The 26,786-nt window shown below is 41.4% G+C and overlaps 1 protein-coding gene across 4 annotated transcripts in view; it reads right to left on the bottom strand.

Annotated features, from left to right (window-relative positions):
• Positions 1-18,514, bottom strand: part of LOC116842225 (discoidin domain-containing receptor 2) — a 380,754-nt gene extending 362,240 nt beyond the window's left edge. For 3 of the 4 annotated variants that reach the window (XR_004377695.1, XM_032811123.1, XM_032811127.1), the window contains exon 1: positions 17,105-18,514. The gene's annotated coding sequence lies outside the window, so the exon portion shown is untranslated. The remainder of the gene's footprint in view (positions 1-17,104) is intronic. The other variant, XM_032811124.1, reaches the window with a different exon arrangement.
• Between the last annotated feature and the right edge of the window lie 8,272 nt (positions 18,515-26,786).

The raw sequence follows: 26,786 nt of genomic DNA, 5'->3' as shown, positions 1-26,786 counted from the left end.
ATATATATATATATATATATATATATATATATATATATATATATATATGTATATTCTATAGTGAAAGTTTTAATATTCGTATTTAAAGACCAAAACAATAAGAATGTCCAAAGTTAGTTACCAATTAGCGTCCAGATATTGGTACTTTTATCTCACGTTCTCGAAATGGTACAAAGAGTGAAAAATCACCGCAAAGAACGTATCCTCAAATGTATCTCATATGAGCTCTTTGTTTTCGGCGTTTTCGGTTATGAAGAGTGAGAGATAGGAGGGTGGGAGAGAGAAAGAGAGAAGCAACATCTCGACGCGAAACGTGTTCACACTATCTCATTTCTAGCGAGGCTCACGCCGCAGCCGGTATCAGCCCGCGTAAAATATTTGCACGTCCCGGTGTGGACAGCATACGTCGCGAAAAGGAGGAAAAACGAGGAGCAAAACACGAAAGAGGGCACAAAGAGACGAGAAGAAGAAGGGGACGCGAAACGGAGAAAGAGCTACGAAATCTGTACAGGAGGGACGAAGGAAAGGAGAAAGGCCCGCGGCCTAGGAAACACACGAGGGCGTGCTCGTGCTCCACTTCCCACACTGATACGGCATGTCCGTCGTGTAAAAAAGGTAAATAAAAATCAAAAAAATTCACATCCATGAAACACTTTGCCCGCGACCAAAACTTTTAAGCGCTCCACAGCGGGTATATTTTTTTCAGGTAGAGTTCTCTCCTCCTCTCTTTTTATTTTTAGCTTTTTGCTCCTATTTCGTTTCTGTATCAAATTGGTCGTGACCGTCGTTTATATCGCGTTTAATATTGGCCCCGCGCGGTGACGTTAAAGCGCGATAAAGCGCTTCGAGTCCGAGCACGATAGACATTGTAATTTTTTCGTAGCGCGCCGCGTAATGCAGCGCAATGAGAAGATTAGGGGGCGGGAGGGGGAGAAAAATGGAGGAACCCGAGCTCTGCGGCGGATCCATGGTGACTGATAATCCCGTTGCTACTCATTCGAGAGGACGAGCTCGCGTTTTTCTACGGCCGCGATTCGATTCGTGTGCGCGATTCGTGCACGTGCCTCTCACATCTTCACGCACCCCTTTCCTTTCCTCTCGCAGCACTGCACCGCGATATATCCGCGGAAAATCTTCTCACGTGCCAAATCAAGGAACCGGGAGTGCAGCGTGATACGAAACTTCGACAAGTCTCGGTTTGACCGACTAATTTCCACGGATCGGAATCCCGGGCAAAAGTTCCGGCTTATACGGTGCTTTTAAAGCTATGATTGTCAGTTCAGCTTACCCAGTTTGCCGACTTCGTCACATCCCGCCTTCCCTCTTCCTCTCTCTCTCTCTTCCTAACCCTTGCGCCTTCCCCGTCGCTGTTCACGTCCGCCGCTATAAACGAGTATATCCGGGGTAACTAGTTTCAAACATAAACAATGAGGAACCATCGGCACGAATATCCTTTTGTAAATTGTAGTGCGTCGCATGTTATCGTTGCACGAATTATATCCTTTTCGTTATCGATTTCCCTCCCCCCTGACCGCGCAAGCTTTACGTGACAGTTACGAACTCGCAAAGCGATCCGCGCTGAGTCGTGCTACAAAGAGCTATTGTGCAAATTCCGTAAAAGAGGAGCAAATGAAGGGGATGCCATGTTTGAAAACTTCACCAACGATACGAACTATACCAAACAAACAATACCAAAAATACGATTTTTTCCCGCAAAGTTTACGTCGTATTGGTCGTAGACAGAATTGCTCTTGATAAAATAAGAGCGTGCGTAACATTTAATTGGAGCATTGTTCAACGCGTGACGAAAAATGAGAAAAAAGTCTGGCGTCTCGAGCTGTCAAGTGGTGTAAATATCTGCGTGACATCAGAGTTTTACAGCCTGCACATACTTGGACGTGCGTTTGGCTCGCTCAGGAAAATTTCAAAGAGCACTGCATTTGCAACTTGACTTCAAAAGTTGAAAAGTTTGGGGAGATTTCTACGTATGCATATTTTTTCTGCTAAGCATGGTAAAACACCAAGTGGAACACATCAATATAAAATCTACATGTACAAAGAGGCGCGCTCGTGCTAGTAACGATTACCTCTGCGTTATCGACACTTTTCGAGTTTGCCGTTTACTTTGGCATTCCGTTGAGCCGCGAATTCGACTGAGTCCAAATGAAAAAAAAAATTGTTTGCGCCTAGACGATCTTCGAGATTAAAAATTCGATTCCCGAGGGAGATCCGATTTCACGGCTCCGAGAGTTCCTCGCGCTTGGCCCGGGTGGCTCCGTGCGCGGCGGAAATAAGGTTTGCAAGTGAAAGTTCCTTGAAAAGAGCGTCGAATAAACTTCGTCTTGGAGGATCGAGGAATTCTCCCGCGTTTCGCTAGTCGAAACCTTTCGGAACCCGCCGATCGTTGCTTGCACGACGAGCGAAACGGCGTCGTTTCGAATTAACCGGGAGGAATAGCGAGATCTACGCTCGAGACCTTTAGCGGTAACCACGTCGCAACTTCAGCAACGAGAGAAGAACGACACGGTGGTTGCCCTTCGCCGGCCAACGATAAACGTACCGTATTCGTTCCCCAAATGAAGCGCGCACAAGCGCGTGCGGCAAAGGAGAGCGAGCCAGGGGAGAAAAGCGCTTATCCTAGCCGGTGATCCTGGTTGCACGTGACAAGGAGACTCCCGTCGGTTGCGTTGCGGTTGCAATTTCCAAACTCGCGCGCGACTATCCTACGCGCCAAAGAGAGAGAGAGAGAGAGAGAGAGAGAGAGAGAGTCCTTTATTTAGGAGGAAGTGCTGTCCCTTCCCACGGGGGCATCAATTTCTCGAGCACGCGCTACGTAACCCGCAACGTTTACGCGGAAATTCCACGCGGTGCTTTCTCAGCTAACTTGTCCCCAGGAGCCTGTAAGAGGCATCTCAATTCTTGCACGACGCTTCCGCACGCGGAAAATTTGTCTCGGATAACACAAAGACGCATAGGTTGAAAAAATTATCTTTGTATTCGCAACTGAAATATTTGTGGCACATACGACCTTTGGTTGGCATTACGCGCTTTCTATTTATGTCAAGCACATGTATGTTATTGAGGAAACAAAATACAGAGGAGACCAGGACTATTTGGCTACCGGGATAAATGAGTAAAACTGATTATTTGTGCTATTTTCTAATAAGTTACAGAATTAAGCAGAATTTTTAAACATGTGGCTTGGAAATTCCTGCTTGCTTGATTCGAAAACATGTTAAAGAACAGTAGAAATAATCGATTTTGCCGAATTACCCTGATAACTAACTAGCTCCGGTCTTTTCTACAGCAATTAAATTTTTAGTTGCAATCATCGAATTATAAATTTTAGCCCGATGTACCAGATTTTCACTTCAACAACAAAATCCTCTTTTCACTGCATATCTCCTTTCCTCTCATCCTCCTCCTTCCTTTCTTTCCTCTCGCTTTCTCTTGCCCTACATTAACTTATTTTTCCAATATCTGCTTTATTACGACGTGTCAATAATGATATAGACGGCCCGGCATCGTTATCGATTATTTTATTGCCGTTGATTAAACGCGCGGCCTTGCGAGCAATATTAGACCGTTATTCACCGGCCGGCCTGCGGACTACACGTCGTATCCAGATTTTCCGCGCGTCGTTGAATTAAATTCCGCCGAATAGTTTTCGTGAATTGCCTCCCACCCATATCGCTCCATCTTTCTCTCTCGCTCGCCCTCAGAGGGCCGATTGAATAAATGATTTCTCCAGATTAAAATGTATCCGCGGAATTGCGTAATGCAATTCGACGCGATTACGCGGACGTTCGCACACTCCAAGTCGTTATTCGCCCCACGGCTTGCCGCTTTCTCCCTCCCTTGAAAATTTAAATACTTTTCCCTTTATTAAAATACATAAATAATTTCGCAGGCAGGCAGGGTCGAGATTGCGAGCATGAATAGACAAAAGAGAGAAGAAGAACCAGCAACACCATCACCGACACCATCACCGCCGCACCGGGGACCGGCGCCGCTAAACTTCCGCTAAAACATGATCCCGGAATGTGGACAGAGACACGACGGCGCGCCACTCGCGCATGAACAGCGCGGCCAAACTTCGTGCTGCCAAACTTGTTCGCTAGGACTTACATCGACGACGCTGTCAATTTTCGCCGCGGAGAAAGCGTCTCTCTTTTGCGCGCGGAGCGGCGCGCGCCGGCGCTCACAACAGCTTCTGTTTAAGCTCGACGAGGATATTGGCGCGGTTCCCAGCCGGTTACAACGGAACTCACCATAGGGTTGCACGCCACACGGCCTGCGGCGCTATTGCGGGAATACTTAAAAGGGGGTGGCCTAAAGTATGCGCGTTCTTGGTCGGGAGTTAAACACACGAGCTGTTGCGACGTCGTTGTCGGCCACCTCGCACACGGGTTTCCAATAATACCTTGGATCTCCTTTCTCTCACGCTCTAAGTGCTTACGGAAAAGCATCAGTTTCGACTTAGAGGTAGGTATGTCTAGAATCCAACTAGTTCTACCTTGTCCTATGTCAAAAAGCGACCGCGTCATTCGATCTCAATCGGATTTGCTACCAAGTATATTGCGTTTCAAGAAGTTAGATTATATCTAATGAATAACAAAAGGAAATACTTATATTAAATAATAAATATCTAAAATTAGTATTTATTATACATTACATATATATATTTTATACATATCCTATATATGTACACATAAATTTACATTAACCGCCTGTACCTAATATTCCTAACTTTATTTTGCACTATAATTATTAATAATATATTTTGCATAGAACAAAATACATGTTGTAATACGTAATTTTGGATATTCATAATTTAATATAAATATATATATATATATATATATATATATATATATATATATTTCTCTCCTCTTATATTGTTGAATAAATGTGATATTAACTTAAAACGCAATATACTCGTTACAAAATCCGATCGAGTGACCCAGTCGTATTTTGAGACAGGACAGAGCAGAGCAAGAAATACTTAGATTATAAAGAAACCCACATATCCCTCGAAACTAACCCCGGAAGCACTCTTTATTTCGCCTTGGTATTAAGGGCAGCACATTTCTCCAGGAAGAAACGTATCGATGCGATTTTATTTCGCGGCAGCGCCGGAATTCGCGTCGTCCTTTAATATCGAGGATCGCGCGATAAACGGTTTTATCAAGGGAGACAGGGAAGACAGACAGGACCGCGTGGTTTTATCGAGGTGACGCGCCTTACACGTCAAGACGTCTCCGCGCAAAAGTTATACCTCGCGCGCGCCCGCGCACACTCACACGCCGAGTTAACTTAATCCCGAAAGTTAAATTAACGGTAAGTCAGTTCTTAAGCTGTTAGTGGCGCGTTGTGCTAGACATATAACAAAGGATGCCCGCGGAACATATGTTCGAAGTTCCAAATGAATTATGTGAGCAGATTAACTCATGTGCGTTATTAATCGCGCAAAGTTTGCCTGACGTTGTTCATAAAAGTATCAAAGGATATTTCGTACATTTATACTCTTTCCTTGCGTCTTTGGTTGAGCATAATTATAGTTAATAGTAGGCCTATTTTGTAATTTTTGACGACAGTGTTGTCGTTACGTTGTCATTACGCGAGTATAATATAATACATATTATAAAAGCTGCGCAACGACATATCATGCTAGTGACATTGTCGTTAAAAAGTTACAGAATATAGTCTACAGATAATATTTCGTGAGTTCGAGATAACGATTATATGCGCCTGAATTGATGTCTTTCCACTTTCGTAACGTTGTCAACAAAATTAATTTCTCTGGACGTACACACGGAAAGTATAGATTTATTGAATTGATGCAATGAACGAAACAAACGCGTTTTGCTTAAAGAAAATAAAATTTCTGATACTCAGAGAGAGAGAGAGAGAGCTAAATTTAGTTCATAAAAACCGAATTCAGTTTGTAGGAATCAGAAATGATGTTTTCTTTGACCATATCGGTTCGTTTATTATTACCGTTAAGTCGATCATCCTTTTTCTCTGTGTACATTCTGAGAAATTGATTTTTTAAATGCACTTTAGCTGAAGGAGATAAAAATGTTTAGTCCTTATGAACTAAATTTAGCTTATTAAAAACGAATTTGTAGGAAATAATGTTTCCTTCAACTAAAACACATTATGTTTACTGTCACGTTAAGACAAGCAGTTCTTTTTTCCGACTTACAAAAGTTCTTTTGCTTAAAAAAAAAAAGAAAGTGTGATAAAAGTGAAGGGCATAGCGCGCGTTGTCTATTAGTTGAGATCTAACAAATTAATCTTTCAGTCGTGATAAACAGCGTCGATATGCGCGATTAAATCCAAGCGTGCTCCCTGAAGGCAAATGGCGCATGATAAGAGTGCTCTCACGGAAAAGGTTCCTTTCGATTTTCGTCACCTCTCTCGCGAATGGCCGACCTTTAGCCTTGATTACTGTTTTAAGCACTCGGCTACTTCTCCTAGGCCGTTATACGCCATGCTCGCAGCGAAAACCCGACCTAACGAGATCTGGCAGAGCGTATAAGGAACTTAATGCAGAGGCGCGAAGTGGTGCAAAAAGAAAAAAAGAACAAAAAAAGAACGGGCGGGAAACAGACGGTATTCTCATCGACCTCGCAGCGACGAGAGAGCTTCGCGAACTTGCCGACCTCGGAAAATGCCGAAACTTTGATCGGCTTCGGGAATCCATACGAGAATATTCTAAAACAATACTGCCGTCCCGAAATTTCACTCTACGCGTATACTTCCTCACCGGCGGGGAAAAAGAACAAGGTAAAACTTCACCCGTTAATGCATTTTCGGCATGCTGGAACTCGCGTTCCGTTTCACCGAAGCCGCGAACGGTTTTACTTATTAACGTACGCTCAGATTACATACTGAAAAAGGATTTTATTGAAACAAAAATTCGGTACACCATGAATTGATTAGAATGGGAATGACCAAACGTTTGATAACTGAAGCCAATTCAACATTGAATTTAATTGCCGCTAGGTGTATTTTGCTATCTAAATAATGCATCTATTTGACACCAGTAAAAAACACATATGCCATCCATATGGTATCTATCAAACATTTTACTTCCGAGTAGAAAAATAACTTTTTCACTCTGCAGCTGCCTAAATACGCGCGCGATGACCTCGGTATCGGTTCTCGATTATCTCTCGTCAACCGGTGCATTGCATTCTTAATGTTGTGCAAGCTGCGTAATTATTTTATCGTGTCATTTAGCTATTTTATCACTCGCGGAGCAACTTGCGGCGAGCGATATTACAACTGCATATTTCATCACGTCGTTACAAAGTCCGTCGCCCTTGGGTATGTTAAATTATCATCCTAACTATAGAATTCTGATTAGAATTCCAACTTCTTTATGAATAGTATAGAAGCACTTTATGTTCATAAAAAAAGAGTTCCGCCGATTAACTATACTAAAACAGCAATTAACACTAGATTTACAGGACACGTCAATTTGACGGGTTTCGGATTTCACGAGCAAAATTACAGAAACTATTATTATTATTTTCTAGCAATTTTTGTTGACTTCTATTAATGAAATGATACGAATATATATCCCAATTGTTCATTTACTCTTCAGACCTCTAATTTTGAAATTCTCTATGTCGTATATTTATTTCTTCGGATACCAATTCTTTCGAATTGACCGTCAAAATGTCCCATAAATCTAGTGTTAAAAATGGAGTGCTTACTTCACACTTAACATCACGATGGATTCTGGGATTCTAATCAGAACTATCGAATTTTAAAATTAGGGTGAGAACTTCACGTATCCACCGTTTTATGTTATGTACTCCGCTGAGACTGGCAAATTAGAAAAAAATTAGATTACTAACGCGATTGCAGAGAAATCAAGCGCTGAACATGCATTGTTCTGAAAAATCGAAATTCGGGAACAACTTCGCGAAAAGTCATATTGCGATTTTCCAGCGAATGATCGCACTTTTTAAATTTCGGCATTTTTTTTCGTGGCAATGCTCACACGGAGAAAATTTTATAGCAAAGATTGCTGTGGGAATTTTGTAAATTTTGTAAATTTTTGATGAACAGATCGACGTTCTGCAATAATTGACTATCCTTTCAATTCGTGTATGCTATTCATATTTCAGGGACTAAAATGTACCACTAAAACTTCCAGCAAAATTTATGCGCTGAGAGAGAAAAATATCCAAGGATTAAAAACTATTTTTTCCAGTGCTAATAACATAATTCTTTTTTATTTAAGTAGAATTAAATATTTATTTATTTTTATAAAGAATTAAGGTTTTAAGAAAATGTGTATTTTTTTATTTAAAGAATATTTTATATTGGTATAAATATAAATATGTTATTAGCACCCACCGAATAAATATTTTTTATTTCAGAAAAATCTTTTCTCTCAGTATATTATTCGTTTTAATAGGATAAGTTTTAATGACAGTCTATTCCTGCATATTACCAGAAACATAAAAGTAAAATTAAAATAAATAAGTTTAATAAATATGAAATTTTTTGAAATAAATATTATATATGATGTTGAAATAAATAAAACTAAATAAAATACAAAATAATGAAATAAATTCAAAATAATTCATAAAAAAAATATAATACCGTGTGCCGATCGAATGAGAGTTGCATTTTTGCACACAATAATTATAAACAATAATAATAATACAAAAATTATTATTAAAATTAATAACAATAATAAAAACAATCGTCGACCTCGGCGAAGCCGTAAAACGCGATAATGTATTCACGAGAACTTCGTTCTTCCAACCCTCGATTTTAGACTGACGTACGTAAATTTGATAGCAATTTTAAATATATTGAATCACGAAATTCAGCAACGTTAAGTCCCTTATGACTGATCAGGTTGCAATCAATCAACTTTTGTCCCGAAAGTTGGATGAAAATTTTCCCCAAACGATACATCATGTTAAACGTAAGATGAAAATCGGAGTATAACTTTTTAGTAAATTTGTTGTCGCATCAATGCAGTAAAAATTTACATTATTGTATAATGTAAATCTAATAATTAATTTATACAGTGTATTTATAATTACACATACATATACATGTATTTATAATACAGTGTATACATAATTAATACAGTGTATTTATATTATAACTGTTTCACAGGAATTGTACAGTCTTCATTATTGATTGCCCTACGTCGTGATGGTCACTTTTGATGTCAAAAGGAGAGTTTGGCACACTAGGCCGTAATTTGGTTACAATGCGATCCACCAAATGTTTGGTAAGTGCAACCACAAAATTTAACTCGCTTTCTCAATAAAACATGCACTCGTAAAAGACGCGTTATGCCGACGTATGTAAATCGTATGTACCGAATCTTTCACAGTTCCAAAAAGAATGTTTTCAGCGCGTGAGAATCTATCTCTATTTAGACCGCCACACCTTGTTCTCTGTACTTTGGTCAAACGTTGCACTCGAAAACCCTTTCGCGCGCGTCTTCCTTTTCGCTCGTGACAACGGGGTATCATTCGTTCGGCGAAGCCGTTCATGCGAGGATACGTTTGCGCCAATACGAATGGCCGTGTGCGGCAAGTAAATGGAAATTTTAAGTGCACTCGCGAAACGTATCCAGCTTGGATACGCCGACTGCCGCCGGTATGACCGGCTATAAATGCGCTCGTCTACCTACAATGGCGGCACGCTAATGGCATCAACCGCGACAAAAGTCTTTCCCTTCGGCCGACGAGCGCGACGCGGGGTGCGAATGTCGCCGCGAGCGCGCAATTCGGGATCGCGCAAAATTGCGGAAAAAGAACATTCCTTGCCGGCTGCGTCGGCCTAATAAAAACGTCGCGCGAAAATGCCATTCCGCCGCGGCGGTCCTCCTATGCAAATGGGTCGTCGGGGCGACGGGCGCGGGATAACAACGGCGGGACGGGGGTTACCGTCGCGAGAAATTTTCGCGATATTGGTATTCGCGCCGAGTTCAACATTGAAAATATGAAATTGTTTCGCGGATGGCTGGCGGATGGCTGCGCGCGCTTACGATGAAATTTCAAAGCGGAGAATGTGCGCGAGCGCGGCAATTACCGGCGAATTAAGCATGGCTACGGCGGCGGGCGAATAAATTCACATCGCGAGCGGAAAACGCGCGGCGAAGGAATTCACAACTTCGCATTCCATCCTTCTGATGTACGGAATGCGATTAATTTTCCATAAATACGACGGCTTTTCTCGCATTTGATGCTCGTTCTTGCCAGGGGGGTATGGGGGCGACGTTGTTCACCGAAACATTCTCTCACACTCTCCCCACAGGCTATCATCCCTCCTTGCCCCTTGCATGGCGAACGGGATGATAGCGAACTATCCGCCTCGCGATCACGTCCCACGTGCAGCACGTAATTAATAAATCTTACGCGAAGAATATCGAGCGAGGCGCGCGGATTAATTAATCACGGCCATGCGCTTTCGCAACCCATCGATTTTGGGTAACGCGATGTGTGCGTGCTGCAACCCGCGTGCAACATGGAAAATATGTTGAAATTTATGAGATTTAGATTCGGGTCAAGACGTGCCGCGGACAATATTTCAGGAAGATTCCGCGGCGAAGCTATTGACACGGGAGTCCCAATTCCACGTCGTTATAAAATTCGATTAATAGAACGAGCGAGCGAGAGAGAGAGAAAGAGAGAGAGAGAGAGAGAGAGAGAGAGAGAGAGAGAGAGAGAGAGAGAGAGAAGGACTGCACCTAGAAAGTAGTCTTCTTATCATGCGTTACTGGGCAACTGAACTCGGCATCAAGACAAGATGACCACGTTGTTACTGTCTGTGAAGCTGGCAAGACACTTTTTTGCCAAGTGTTTTGCTACATCCAAGAATAAGAAATGCAAAGAAAATTGTCTGTTGTTCGAATTTTGTTCTGAAATGCTTCATTATCAAAACAGACCAAAAAACAAAAACAGACATATAATTTAACTATCAGCTAGCTCACCAAGAAGTTGGAAGGACCGGCTCATAGTTCAATAAACTGTTTTGCAGTTATTGCAACTGAAGCTTTGGTCTACATGTCAATTCCGCGCACAAAACTCGTTGCAGTTGTCACTTCATAGTCGCCATCACCGTGTTTTTAGGGGATAAAAAGAGAGAAAGAGAGTCGCGTGGGTGCTCCGACGGTCGCGCTCGGAGGCGGGGTGGATGCAGTTTAACATCTTCTTATCTAGAATTTTTCAATCTCGCGAACCACTTGCGCGAGAAGTACGGCTCACGATAGCGGAAAATGAATGCCTCCGCGGCATAAGTGTATTCCCGTGTAGCAAAGACGCGGGGGTGTTAGTCACTCGGCCTCACGTGACTGCGGACTTACATGTCGGCCGGCGAACACCGCCGCCCTATCTAGAATCTTTCAATTTCTCATACTTTCGTTCTACGTGCGAGAATCGAATCACGGCTACTGATCGCTCAGGAATCGAGCGAGCGAGCGAGCGAGTGGAGCGGATAGAAAGCTTGTACGCAGAATTCGAAGCCGGAGCTCTCGATAACGGCGCTTTTGTATTTGTAGTCGCTGGCGTCGGCGAGATACGAAAGAGTAACGCCGATGTAACCGCGAAAGTCTGAAGGACCTGGAGGCGCAATATGTCGGAGATAAGCGTAATGCGCGGCGATATTTACGACGCCAAAACAGAGAGACGAAGAAGAGAGAGACAGAGAGAGAGAGAGAGAGAGAGAGAGGGGGGGAGGGAGAGGCAGAGAGAGAGAGAGGGCCTGCCTGTAGCCGCCTTAAAACCCCAGATTTCGCGCGAAGAGCGCACATATGCTGCGCTCTTTCTCTCTTTCTCTTTCCTCCTTCTCTCTCTCCCTCGTCTCATTATTCCGGTGCCGCGCTAATCTTCCGGTTACTTTCACGGCGAGCCGCAATTTTGAAATACCGCTGCATGTATTTTGCGTTACGCGCGTATTAAGTCCATCGCGCCATATAAAAGCGTAATTACTGTAATATTCGGTAAATGCGCGCCCGCCTGCAATCTGAACAACAACAACGGAAACTTCCCCCGATAAGCTGATCATCGATTTACTCATATTACATAAATTACAAAATTGCTCGTAGAAGTTAATTAACGTAGTTCGACACAAGTAAGTTCTGCAAATGAAATTTAATAATGCACTATGCATAATATACGCGTGCCTATTGCGGTCATAATTCGAATTGATATTAATATAATCGATTTCAAATTTAATACTTCATAAAATGCACGGGGTAAATAGGCTGCATCCTCTTCCTACCCCCCCCCCCCTCCGCCTCTCTCTTCCTGCGTGATCGTATTTCGAAAATAAAATTTAATTACGAACGAGTCAGAGGGGTACGAAATGCCAGAACGTCTGTCCCATGAAACTCGCGCATTTTTTTTTAGAATAATACAAGGACGGGGCGCGGCTCTCCCTTTGTCGCCAAAGTAAACGTCGACTACCGCTAATTGCGGGATCACGTGCCCCGAGGTCGGGCGGAGTGTATTCACGATAAGGTCCCACTAGTACGGCCTTAACGAGACCTCCGGACGAGCCAACCCGACGGTCACGTGTGCTGTACTCGAAATGAAAAAGAATGCACTCGCCCCCGCCCGCGTAATCGATATCGCTGCTTGCGGAAGCACACAATTTCGCCGGGCCCGAAATTGCCTGTTTCACACGGAGAATTAACACGGAGACTGTAAGCTAAGAACGCATCGAAAAATTAAGCGCCTTCGCTCGGCGCGATACCGGCGGCAAAAGAGGCGCGACGAAAGAGAGCGCAGGATCGACCGGGATAAATTCCTGATATCATCGCGACTATACCGGCGATTAGCCCGCCGACGGCTCATTACGACGGCGTTTAATCAGGCGGGACACGGGACGATTATTTTTACAAGAGTCCCGCGGTATATCCCCTACACGTTCTACAGTCCGGGGCCGGTCCTGCAAACGAGACCGAAATAACCCCTCGCTAAAAAGATCGCGGAGGAAGCACCCTTTTTCTCCAGGCTCTTTCTTCTCCGCCGCTTGATAGCCCGGTTTTAATTCCCCCCGTCTCCTCTTTCCCCTCCCCTCTGTCCCTCTCGCACAGGCGAGTATAGTAATGACAGGCATTAACCAATTAGCGCCAACTACCCAACTCATCTTTCTCCGTCGTCATACGGAGCTCCTCTACTTTTCTCTCTCGTAGAGAGGCATAGAGATTGAGAGAAATGGGTAGAAATTTAGTTGAATATATTTGGACAGGTATATATCGATAATCGATATTCAGTTTTAGTTTACTGTGCGACATTATGAATATTGTAGAACTTACAAATAGAATATTTATCTTCAGTACATTCTGGTGAGAGAGCGAGATATGCGAACACTGTGTATAATAGCGGATACAAAATTGCGAAATGAACTTCTCAGAACATAAATATTTTTCCCCGAGTTTCATTAAAATCAAAATAATATTACAATTAAGAAATAGAAAAAAATTGGTAATAGCGAAGTATTTTAAATAAATTTTCGAGCCTCTTAAAAATTTGTATTAAGCCCGATAGGAGGGCTGTGAAGATTTCTCGCGACATACCGGAATTACACACACACACACACACACTAACCAGGCTATATATTTTATATGGTCTTTTACCCTGCGCTACCGAAAAATTGAACCCTGTCATGTCGTATTTTAGTTATTACAAAATATATTGTAAACGAAGTAATGGCGGGCATTAAGAAAAGAATATGGTCTTTATACAGTCAGTCACAACAATTAGTTGCCTGAGAAGTTGTAACCTCGAAATTCTAAAATACAAGACATCTTGCCCCGGTCTCCCCTACTTCTCAGCACTTGAGGGGAAATGTCCCAATAAATAAATCTTTCTCTTTTTCTCTCTTCCCTCCTCCTCTCTCTTCTCTTCTCTTTCTCTCTCTCTCTAGCCTAAACGACTGGCTATTTTCGGACGCCGACGAAATATACGCCAGAGGCCCGCCGCGGTTCCGGCGGAGACTTTAAAAGCACGCTACGGCCGGATATTATTTCTCCGCGCGCGGCGACCACGTCTTTTTGCCAGTGCAGACTGAGAGCGGCGGTGTCCTTTGCGGACGCAATTAATCCTTAGGCAATTTAAACTAACCTGACCTAACCCGAGCGAGCTAACCCTTCGCCTTTGTCCGTTTCAAATATCGCAATGTCACGCCGCCTGTTCCTTCCTCTCGCGAATTTTTGTTTGCACGTGCGAATGACTAAATTTTATATTTCGCGAACTGCCGTCGCTGTGCCACGCCTGCCGTATTCACGGGTACAAATATCGCACGACAATCGGAGGAAGATCCTTTAACATTTAGTGCGCCACATCAATAAGGATACCGCGGAATATACCAGTCTCTATCGCGTTAATTTTCCGCGAAACTTCGGATTCACCTCGGACGAGCAAAAGAAAGTGCAGACTTCCGACTAACGCGTCTTGGGTCTCGGTAATTTCGGCCGAGATACATCAGGGAAAATCATGGGATGTGGAAATAGCGCCACTATTAATATCGCAACAACAATAGCGATACACACGTCGTACCGCTGGACGGTAGCAATTATTCAGCGAGATATCGCCGCGCGATCCAACATTTATGCACCTCCGCGTATTCTGGAAAAGTCGGACCCTCCCTTTCCTCATCTCCAAGACGCGGCATTATCGATTGGAAACGCGACTTTAGCGCAGCTGAGAGCCTGAGAGGCGAATATACTCATATACTCGAGATGCAGCGCAGCGCGCCGAAAATATGCGCGGGATCGCCGGCGAAATTGCATGTTGATCGAGCCGAAGGAGGATCCGCCGCGTGATTAAAGGCAACAGCCGAAGTAACGCCGGCTAAAAATGTCCTTATACACTCCGCGGCTCTCAAAGCGCGCCGTGCGACTTTGAGACGCTTCTGTCTTGCTTCATAACCGGATAGTTAAATATTCATGTACACCCATACACAGTAACGCGCATAAATTGAATATTTATAGACAGCACGCGCGGTGAAAGGGCTCGAAAAAAAAGAAAATAAAACTGCATCAGAGTATATTCCGCAATCCGCTCTATGCCCTTTACATCTGCCGAAAAGTTATATCTCTGCGTCCTCTCCATCTCCCCTTCTATCCCTGCCTCTCTGCCTGGGCAAATAACGAATCCTGACTCCTCTGGAAACGTGTATTTTATAATTTGACGCGAGTTATTATGCGATACGCGACGAACGGATTGACCTCGCCAAGTGTCGCATTTTTCAGCGTACAGTGCTCGGCATATCGGGAAAAAAAGAGAAAGAGAGAGAGAGAGAGAGAGAGAGAGAGAGAGAGCGAGAGAGAGAGAGCTCCGGGGAAAAATGATACTAGAAAGAATAGAATTTTATATAGCAAACATACGTGCACACGCACACGGTGTTGCATGACGATTACGAGGCGGGATGGAGGGGCGACAGTCACGTTTGTCTCGTATGACGAATGCACAGCGCTTTTCTGGCTTACATTAACCTAATTCCCACTGCGTTTCCCTTTATCCCGAATTAAAAAAATACGTTTCCACGCCCCCACAATGCGTTACGCGCGGTTGTTCCCAGCCTGTGGGTCATTTGTTTCCGCGCACGCAGCAAAAATTCAATTTGCAACGGAGTAGAATGAATTTAAAGTAACGGATAACGGCGTTAATCAAAATTTGAGGGCACATTTGGAAAAAAGAAAAAATATTCCCGGCCAAGAGCTCGACTCGCCACACGAACTAAACGACCGCGAATGTATGTGTGTGTGTGAGTCGACATTTAAATAAAATAGCTTCATAAATCGCTAATTCGTCGATGTGAACTCGGCAATCTCGCGTTTCGCATATCTCATTCTGTTTACGAGAGAATGGGGCCCCGATAATTTTTCAAACTCTCTATCACGGGAAAAAAGATTTCACTGCCGCAGCCAATCATGGTTGGCTGAAAATTATTTGTTGATGCAACAAAAAATTTGCTGCTGCAGCTCAAGCTTTCGCTACTGTTGCTACCGTGTCGATTTCATAACTAAATATTATATGGCTATATTGGCAGCTATACTTTTTTTTTAACTATCCATATATACCACAATATGATTTAGCTACACTCAAAAAAATGGTCTTGCTGTTACACACAGCGAAAATTATCTAGATGCGAGGAACTAAGATAGATAAATGAACGCGATATAGCACGTATTTCGTATTTAATTGATATAAATGATAGAGACATAATTCCTATCTGAACTGTTTGTGAAATTTAGCGAGAAAATCTCTATGTCGCACCTATTCAGATTAAGGCCAGTCACATTTCTTATAAAAATGAATGAAGTAGATGAAAAAGAAATAACTAGTAATTAGAGACAAACGAATGTATATAATCCTCCCTATACCTGCCTAGATTTACTGGCAGATATCGTTAGAATGCTGCAAATTCTCTCTCTCTTTCTCTCTGCCTGCTACGAGTAATTTTCTAGAAGATACCAAAACAGCAGTGAATCTTAACTACGATATTTTTAGAATTCTATCTGAATCTGCGATACATTTTCCTAAATGTACCATACACAGATATTCTTATCGCGGCAGATTACTTTCTTTCTCGTATCGAGAATGTCGTACACCGAGGGAAAAAAGTAGTTGGATCGATACAAAATCGGCGGCCACCCGCCTTCAAAGAAATGTTGCATATATCGAACAATTTATACGTTTGTGCAACGATAAGTTATGTTGATATAGTTATCGAATAATAAAAAATAAAAAATAAATTAATGTAACTTATCACAGTAACTATATAATTTATTCAATCGACTACAGTAATTGTTTATATTATTGTGTCTGTTTCCATTATAGTGTGTCTTTCTATTCAAATAAAAAGAAAACTAGCACAAATAAATAGGAAGATATTTTTTTAAATTAACTTAAAGCATTAAACTTGATAAAAAATATTTTTTCTATTTAAATAAGACATAAAAATACTTTTTATAAAGGCACACTAACAGGTAACATGGACAGTTACCTTAAATATTTGTTTCAACGAAATTCGTTCACTCAAGCAAAGTCTCATTAATCCAACATTTTTTTTTCTCAGTATGCAAGTATTGTGCTTTATCACTCACCGCCACAGCAACAGCAGCCGATGCGTGAAGTCCACAGGCCCATCCGATAGTCGCAGGTGAGGTCCGGAAGGTACACAGGGCGGCAGTAGAGGGCTTGCTCGTACACACACACACTAACACACGCGACAAGCTCGTCGGAGGAGCACCGACCGGTGTGGCGACGAAAGTTACGTTAGGCTAGGTCACGTCAACGGCAGATCACGTCGAAGACGATCTATCTCTGTATCTGTCCCTCTCTCTCGCACAGCTCGAGATCGTCTTGGTGCGCGCGCGAATTACGGACGTCCCGACGACGACGTGAGAGGGAGAGAGAACGTCCTCAGCTGCCAAGAGCATCCAGCTACGCCCGACGGTATGTCCGTGTGCCCTTTTGCACGTATGCAGGTCGACGAGCACTCTGGCCGCGGCTGATCACCGGCGCGCAAAATGGCGTATTCGAATTGCGCGATCGTCTTTGAAAGAGTACGCGCGCGCCCGCCTCGTGTTCGACTCGGGTGACCCTTTCCCTGCGTCGCCGCTCACGGACGGGTACGAGGAGGACGACACTGACGCGTGATGTTACCTGCCAGGCGGAAAACGATCCGTCGTTATCGGATTTTTCATTCGCTCTATGCTTCCTCTCTCTTTCTCTCACTCACTCAATCACTCACTCTTTCTTCCTCTCTAGAGCGCGTCCGATACGCGTTTAGCGCGGAGAATATCGAGCGATAAGAACGACGATTGCGAGAAGGAACTACGTTGCCGGCAACTTTGTTCCTCCATTTAAAACGACAAGTGACACAAGTGTCGTCGCGACGAACGCGCGCGATTACCTTAACCTCGCTGACGTCGTGTTGTCGTCGTTGACGTCGTCGCGCGTCGATCGCTCTGTGCGCCGGCGAGCAATTGGCAGTGATCGAGCTGCAGCTTGCTGTCCGTCCTCATGCTCTGGTCCCGTTCGCTGTGTCGCGTTTTCCTCCCCGAGAACGAACCGACGTGGCTCACAAGTAGAGACGAACTCAACGATCTCTTCCACCCGTTAGTTCGGACGCGCGGCCAACGTCACGCTGATTGCCGCGAACGACGCTGTTATGGCGACAACGCGAGCGAATTTACCGACGCACTTCCGCGGAGTTCGTCGTCTGTGCGTGTGCTTGTCAAGTGCTGCGGAAAATCGCCGCCACACGCACCCTCGCGGAGCTCGTTCACGAGAAGAGATGTCCCGTGTGTATTGTTGATCGAAACACCGGCGTACGCGAGGAACACACGCGCGAACGACGAGAGCGCGACAACGTGGGGCACGTTTTCGCGTGGCGGCTGCCTGACGTATGCGCGCGCTCTATCCCTTTCTCACACACACACACACACATACACACAGCGGCGCGCGGCGGACTCGCGAAGGAGAGCGGGCGGCGCACGACCCTGGCCGGTGCGCGGTTCGAGTACGACTGAGCGAGCGAGCCGACTCGAGCGCGCCGAGGCGAAAGCCACGAGCCGCGGCCGGCGACGACGGACCAATCAGCGCCATCCTGGCCGCGAGAAGCGACGGATACTCTATGATTGACCATATGCTCGCGACTTGCTGCATATCCTGGTATGCACGGAAGGTTAGAAGAGAGAGGGAGAAAAGCTTGCGTAAAAATGAATGAATCGGCCGCGTCATGCTCTAAGAATGAGATAACGTCTCCTGTGTATGTGTGTGTGTGTGTGTGTGTGTACTCACAGGGTGCCCACGTTAAGGCACCCGCGTCATTTTTCTCTCACTCGAAGCGAAGGGTGATTTATATCAGGGTGTAGTATGATCGATTTAAGCTTTCGATTGCCATCGCGTTCGCAATTCCCGATTGATAGCCCGACAAGAAGTTAATTCTTTCGCTACTTGAGCGAGTCGATGTTTTTGGCAAAAGTGTAATGGATGCCGACTCGACGCGTCGCGACAGGCACCGGTTGTAGCCGAGAAATTAGAAGTTAGTGTTCACTTGCATACTCACGATACGTCCCAATGATCGCACATCGTTATTTTCGACATTTTCGCTATTTATTTCCACACGAGACTCACTTTCGACAGGCAAAAGACACGCAAGATGTGAAGAGCGATGTGGATCGATGTATCCATGGTGGCTATAGGGCGCAGAAAGATCGAAAAATTTTCGCGATTAATAACGTACGTTTGGAAGTAGAGTCCACTTAGCGCACTTAGTGCTTCCGAACGATCGACCAATCATATCGCTTCAAATTGCTGCGAACCACTTGCAGTGTGAAGCGGACTCTGCCCTGGTTTCATTAACAATGATGACAACCTCGCGTGGTCAAAAACGAGTGTGCCTAGTACATATGTAAGATTGTGCCGTAGATTTCAAAATTGCATCGATATATGAATTGTTTACGAATAATTTACTTAATGTTTATATCTTTTTCCCATATAGACAATGTAGACAATATAAATTACGTAGATTATTGTAAAAATTATTGTCTACAATACAAATGAATTCTTAAGAAAGGAACCAATTATAATGGAATATGTAGAGAATAACTGACCGTGATTGGCCAATTTCTTAAGACTTAAATTTGCATTATAAATCTCCTTTAAATCATGTAGACTCTATCTTCTTTAGAGAAAACGTTTATAAATTCATTGAGCAACTGAATTTACACTATATAATCTACTTTAATTATATAGGATTATATAAATAATGCAAAAATACGGCTGTAGTTCCGAAAAGATCTATTTTCCGATTTCCATGAAATTCGGTGAAATAGTTCCAAATCTTCCCAAATGAACACACTTAAAAGATTTTTTGATGCAACTAAAAAATAATTGAGATAATGCAAAAATAATGAATAAATTTATTTTTAACAATTTACGGATGAGAAATGATCTTATTTTTATGTTACAAAGGAAATAATATTATAAATAGCATAATGAGCAAAATGAAAAAAATATTAATTCGGTCTAAATTAAATATTAAATAAAAAGAAACAATTTCTGTCATTATCAAGTGAACACAACATTCGTGTTTTATAACAGTTACATTGTTGAGTAGGAGTTACAATTAACATGTATGTTATATGTAACGTTGTGTTCACTGGGTTGCTTAAGTACAAACCTTGTGTAAGGGTGTTTACTAATTTTTTCAGAATCTATTGTTTTAGTATATGATGAACTCATTATTTTTTAGTAAAGCAAAAAATTTCAGCTGAATATATTTTTATATTATATAGTTAACTTCTCAATTTTGAAAGAAAAAGGAAAGAAAGAAAGAGAGCTTTGAGTAATAACTTCAATTCTTTTAGTCAAGTCAGTGTTGTTTGCCTGTTTTGTAATTTGGCACTCATCAAATATAAATTTACCGAATCATTTATTTTGTTACCACACTTTATCACTTATTATATTTACGTCAATAAATATATCTTCAATTGATGTCAAGAACAGACTAACTATACCAAAACTAACTATACCAAGGCGTATTTAAACTTTAAAGTGCTTATATATACTACTTTATAATAAAAACAAATTAATGTCTAGATATAGCTTCCGGAAATCTAGTAAAAACAAATTACCTTGACTTGTATAAATAAACATCAATCTATCGGTTATTACTCAAATCTCTCTTTCTTTCTCTCTTTCTCCTTCCAAAATTGATAAGTCAACTATATAATATAAAAATATATTTAGCTTAAATCTTTCGCCTTATTAAAATAATGAGTCTAACACATATTAAAACAATAAATTCTAAAAAGATTAGCAAAAGTCACTACGCAAGAATTGTACTTAAACAATTAATGATTGAAATTATTCTTTTTATTTAATTTAGATCGGATTAATATTTTTTATTTTGCTCATATGTTATTCATAACATTATTTCCTCTAACATAAAAATGAGATAATTTCCCATCCGTAATTTGTTGAAAATAAATGTATTCATTGTTTTTGCATTATCTCAATTATTTTTCGATTGTGCCAAAAAATCTTTTAAGTATGTTTATTTGGGAGGATTTGGGACTATTTCACCGAATTTCATTAGAGGGTGGACCTTTTCGGAATTGCACACACATACATACAAAAAACTAATAATTAAAATATTAATTAATCTCTGTGTGCTTTTAATTTTAATTTATATTTAATGCAAATTTCACATATCTGAAAATATTAGAAATATTACGATCAAACATAGTGTCTAACTGCAATTTCACACGTCAGTCATAGACTATCATTGTCTACACAAATTACATTCATATCACTCATATAATCATTGTCCACACAATTACATTTATAGTTACGTAATAATACATATGTTACGTTTATATACATACTATTGTCTATATATAAACGTATAATATTATAATTTACGTGTAAATGCACAACTTTGCTAAAATGTTTAGTGGCTATCGATCTATTGGTGAGTGAGTCCGGCTATCTGCCGCGCAGGGGGTGGCGTTGCAGTAGCGCGACGCCGTTCACATGTCGCGATGCGTCACGCATTTTCGGTATACGTGATTAATCGCGCGAGAGCATCTTGGGTCTTTTTGCATGATGTAAGCGCTACTGATCCATCGATCGACGTTTCACGGGTCTCTTGTCCGACGAAAGTGAGTTCCCTGCGGAAATAATCGTCGGAAATGTCGAAATAACGGCGTGCAATCATTGGGAGGTAACATAAGTATCTTATTAGAGAGTAATCTCCTCGTTCTTTCGTACATTCAGCCGGCGTCGCGTCGTAACACGTCGTGTTGACGTCTGGTACACTTACTCTATTAATCTCGACTCACTCCTCGCGATCGTCGAGTTTGTTGAACGCGAGTGAGAAATGCGACAACAATCAGTGCTGAAGAGAAAGATAATATGACGCGGGAGACATACGTGACGTAGGATCGCGGGAGGTAATGTCAGTCTGTAGTGAGAAAGACAGAGTGAGAGACTGTACCGCGTAGAGTGCGTCCTTGTCAGACCGCGACATTATTTACGTATTGGCGCTTATTATCGATGTATTTCAGTTGCACGATCATCTGGGATTTCGATCTAATCGCACCGTCCAATCGTCGTAGACACATCGATCAACATCGCTCTGCATCTTCTGTCTCTCGTAAGGGAGTCTCGTGTGGAAAAAGGCATCGGGAGTGTCGAAATAATAGCAATCATCGAGAGATATCGTAAGTACTTTACTACAGAGTAATCTTTTCATTCTTTCGTACATTTATTCCGCGTTGCGTCGTGACACATTGAGTCAACATTTCCTATACTTGCTCTGTTAATCTTAATTCACCCACCGCGATTGTCGAATTTGTTCAACGGGAGTAAGAAATGCGACGACAATCACAAAATACGAGAATGATAACATGACGCGGAGCATACGCAACGTAAAATTGCGGGAGGTAACGTCGGTTTGTTAGTGACAGACAGAGAGCGAAAATATATCTTACAGAGCGCGCCTTGTCAAACTGCGCCACTATTCACGTATTGGCGCTTATTATCGACGTATTTCAATTTCGTAACCATCTTGGATTTCGATCTTTCCGCATCGTGCAACCGCCGTGAACGCATCGATCGACATCGCTCTGCATCGTCTGTCTTTCGGAGGTGGATCTCATGTGGAAAAAATGTCGGGAAAGTCGAAATAGCAGCGTGCGATCATCGAGAAATATCGTAAGTACTTAATCTCCTCATTCTTTCGTACATTCATCCCGCGTTGCGTCGCGACACATCGAGTCGACGTTTCTTACACTTGCTCTGTTAATCTCGATTCATTCGCCGCGATCGTCGAATTTGTTGAACGGGAATACGAAATGCGACGATAATCATAGGGAAAAAGAAAAAGATAACATGACGCGGGAGCATACGCAACGTAAAATCGTGCGAAATAACGTCGGTTTGTTAGTGAGAGAGAGAGAGAGAGAGGGAGAATGTATGTACTTCACAGAGCGTCCTTGTCGAACCGCGCCATGTTCACTTATTATCGAGACATTTGAATTGCGCGACCATCTTGGATTTCGATCTTTCCGCATCGTACAACTGTCGTGGACGCATCGATCGACATCGCTCCGCGTTTTACGCATTGTATGTCTCTCGGAAGTGGATCTGGCGTGGAAAAAAGCATCGGCAGTGTCGAAAGTAGCGGTGTGCGAACGTCAGGGAGTCTCGTAAGTATCTTATTAGCGAGCAATCTCCTCTGTCGATACGTACAGTCTTGTGCTTGTCGCAACGCGTCAAACCGACGTTTCCTATACTTGCTGATAACATCGACCCGCGCAAATAACGATAGAATCGAGCGATTGTCGGGTTTATTAATCAGGAATTAGAAGCGCCATAGTAATCAGGTAGACAGGTGGATAATATGACGCCGTAATACGAATTACCGTTCAACTCGCAAGTCAATATCGAGAGTGCCGTGCACTCCTTTAGCGGTATCGTATATCATGGCGTCGGAGACGGCATCGCGTCGTTTTATATCCCGTCATAACTTAGCACGCATAATCCAACCGAATAACGATCTCTCGCGTTATTCGTATTTTTTCGCTGACTCTCCTCCCGTTGGTCGGCCGTAGAGGCCAAGTTTGTCAGACGTGATGCCGAACACGGTAATGCGTATTTGCGATCGGTGACCGTTATTACGCGCCGCGCGCTCTTTCTCCAATATTCGCGAATTCGTACGGGAGAGGGAAAGATAAATCGAGACGTTTATTGTCGTTCTAACGAGATTCTCTAAATGCCAATTTTTCCAACCTTTTGGTAAGTTAACTAACAGTTAAATTATATGTTTATCTTTGTTTTTCCTTTAAATTAGACAAAGACATACATATGATTTAACTATTACTAGTTACTAAATTGAGACGGATTTATGAACGTTGTGACAAAAGATATGGTAAGATAAAAGTACCAACGCTCAGATATGTACCTAATTCTGGACATTCTTTTAGTCTTAAAATATAAATATTTAAACTTTCAACATAAAATATGTATACAAGTTTTGAGTATATATAACAATTCTATCTTGAAAGTTTAAATATTCAAAGACTAAACCAATAAGAATGTTCAAGATTAAGTACGTGTCTGAGAATTGGTACTTTTATCTTACATATATTCTACAGATATTATTGTTAAATTTGCTTGCTCAATATTTTTGGTCATGTGCACTAAATATTTTTTTTTGTACAGGGAAAGGACTACTACTAAGTACTATGTGTGGAGAAGAAAAGAGAGAAAGGAAAAGAACGCAGGAAAACGCAGGTTAACTATTACTTAACAATAGGTTGGAAAAATCGATCCTAAATTCATATTCACCCATTGTTGGAAAGGTAATGTTTGATAAATTTCACACATTCTCCATTTCGTTCTCTTTAAATTTTTAATGTTTTCAGAATTTTTTTTTATTAGCTATTATTAAATCTTAATATTCCATGGAATCATAAGATTATATATAATTAGATTATAAGATTCGATAAGTACCACTAAATAAAAATACAATTAAAAAAGAAGAAGAAAGAAATCCACGAAATTTCACCTTTTCAATAACGGATTAACAATTCTTATTTGAAACTTTTCTCACAGAGACATTCTCACTGAGACATTCAGATCTGAATTTAGAGTTAGATCTGAGTTTTTCAGTAAAATTTCACGGTGCACATGACGTTACACGTACAATCGCAATGTTCAATTGAAAAATTCAGATCCAACTCTAAATTTAAATCTTAGTTTTCTATTTGAAACAAGTTTCAAATGATGACTATTGAGACGGATTTATGAACATTGTGACAAAAGACATGGTAAGATAGTACCAACGCCCAGATATGTACCTAATTCTGGACATTCTTATTGTTTTAGTTTTAAAATATAAATATTTAAACTTTCAAAATAAAATATGTATACAAGTTTTGAGTATATACAACAATTCTATCTTGAAAGTTTAAATATTTAAAGACTAAACCAATAAGAATGTTCAGGATTAAGTACATGTCTGAGAATTGGTATTTTTATCTTACATATATTCTACAGATATTATTGTTAAATTTGCGTGCTCACAACTAAATATTTCTGGTCATGTGCACTAAATATTTTTTTTTCGTACAGGGAAAGGATTACTACTAAGTACTGTGTATGAAGAAGGAAAGAGAGAAAGTAAAAGAACGCCGGAAAACGTTCGTTAAGAATACAGAGGTAAAGGTGGACCGGAACAGAAATCGGAACGAGGGAAGCGAGTAGTTTCAACCAGAGTGTACCCGTGGTAAATATCAGTCCAACCAATTTCTGATTGTCACGATCAGATCATGCACTTTGATGTAGTTGATGTATTAAAGTAACTGAGTTATATCAACCGTACATATTACCATCCCACAAAGATAACTAGAATGATGTTTGCTCACAATTAAATATTTCTGGTCATATGCACTATATCTTATTTTTTTCTATAGGAAAAGGACTACTACCAAGTACTGTGTGTGGAGGAGCAGAAAGAAAGAGAAGGAGAGAACAAAAGAGCGGGAGAACATCCATTTGGAATACACAGAGGAATACACAGAAGCGAAGATGGACCGGAACGGAAATCGGGACGAGGGAGGCGAGCGGTTGGCAGCCGGTAGCGACGATACGCCACGCAACGGGCGGTGAGTAAATTTATTCGATGCATGCGGATAATTCAATTATAATATCGCCACGGCGAGTGGCAGGCGGAAGCTGCGCTACCTCGATCTCGCGGAACGATAAATTTCACGCAAATACGACATTTTTCTGAGCCGCCGCGAAATTTATTTTCTCCCTTGAAGCGATGATATTTAAAAAAAAAAGCACAACATAACAACGCGAAGCGAAAACAGTTTTCGCGTTCGGACGGACAGCATCGATCGCTCGTTGTTGCAGCATTTATTCATAGTTATTGTCACTTCACGAAAGAAGCCGTTCTCGATAAAACTATTCGTTCGTTATATTGAGCTTTCTTTCATAACACTTTCTCAACGCTTGCTCTGCAGCGAAAATTGCATCAGTTGAATAATAAATTAGAACAAATGTGAATTTGCTGGCTCGACAATACGCAATAGAATAATTTTTTCAAACTATACTGTCTTTTCTACAATTCTGCATCGGATTGATATTTTTTTCATTTCATCTTGCATTTGTGCCACATATCAACCGATTAATTTATGAATACACCAGCAACTTATATTTATATCAGCATTAATCATATTGTAATAGATTGAAAGTTGTTCCAGCTATATACAGGCATACACACAGAGAAAAAGAACATTTTTGTTTTGATAATACCTTAATCTCCAACATATAAATTTTGAAATGAGATTAAAGGATAAGTTGCTTGCACCAATACATTTTATGTGGTAAGGAAATATATATCTTTATTATTCAAAAATAATTCTCACGAATAGAAAGCACAAGATATTGGTTTAGGAATATGATGTTTTTAGATGTTGGAAGATATCGTTGTTACCAAAATAATCATATTATTCTTCTTATCTATTATTATATTCCATTATAATATATTATTTTATTATAGTATTAGTATAATAATACTCTTAATAATATAATTAATAATAACATAAAATTCTATTATAATAATTTTCTGTTATAATATACAAATGAAATTATAATATTGTTAAAAATTAAATTTTCATTGTTGCGAAATTCAAGATTTTGCAATTCTATCAACAAATATTGTTACATGAAGCAATGATTATTTAAGTATCTTGGTTTTAAATG

The sequence above is a fragment of the Odontomachus brunneus genome, unplaced genomic scaffold, assembly GCF_010583005.1.
Source record: "Odontomachus brunneus isolate Ranch 3 - 2012 unplaced genomic scaffold, Obru_v1 Obru_scaffold_023, whole genome shotgun sequence".
Taxonomy (NCBI): Eukaryota; Metazoa; Arthropoda; class Insecta; order Hymenoptera; family Formicidae; genus Odontomachus; species Odontomachus brunneus.
Note: the sequence above shows the minus strand (reverse complement) of the source record. Positions and strands in the feature narration are given on the sequence as shown.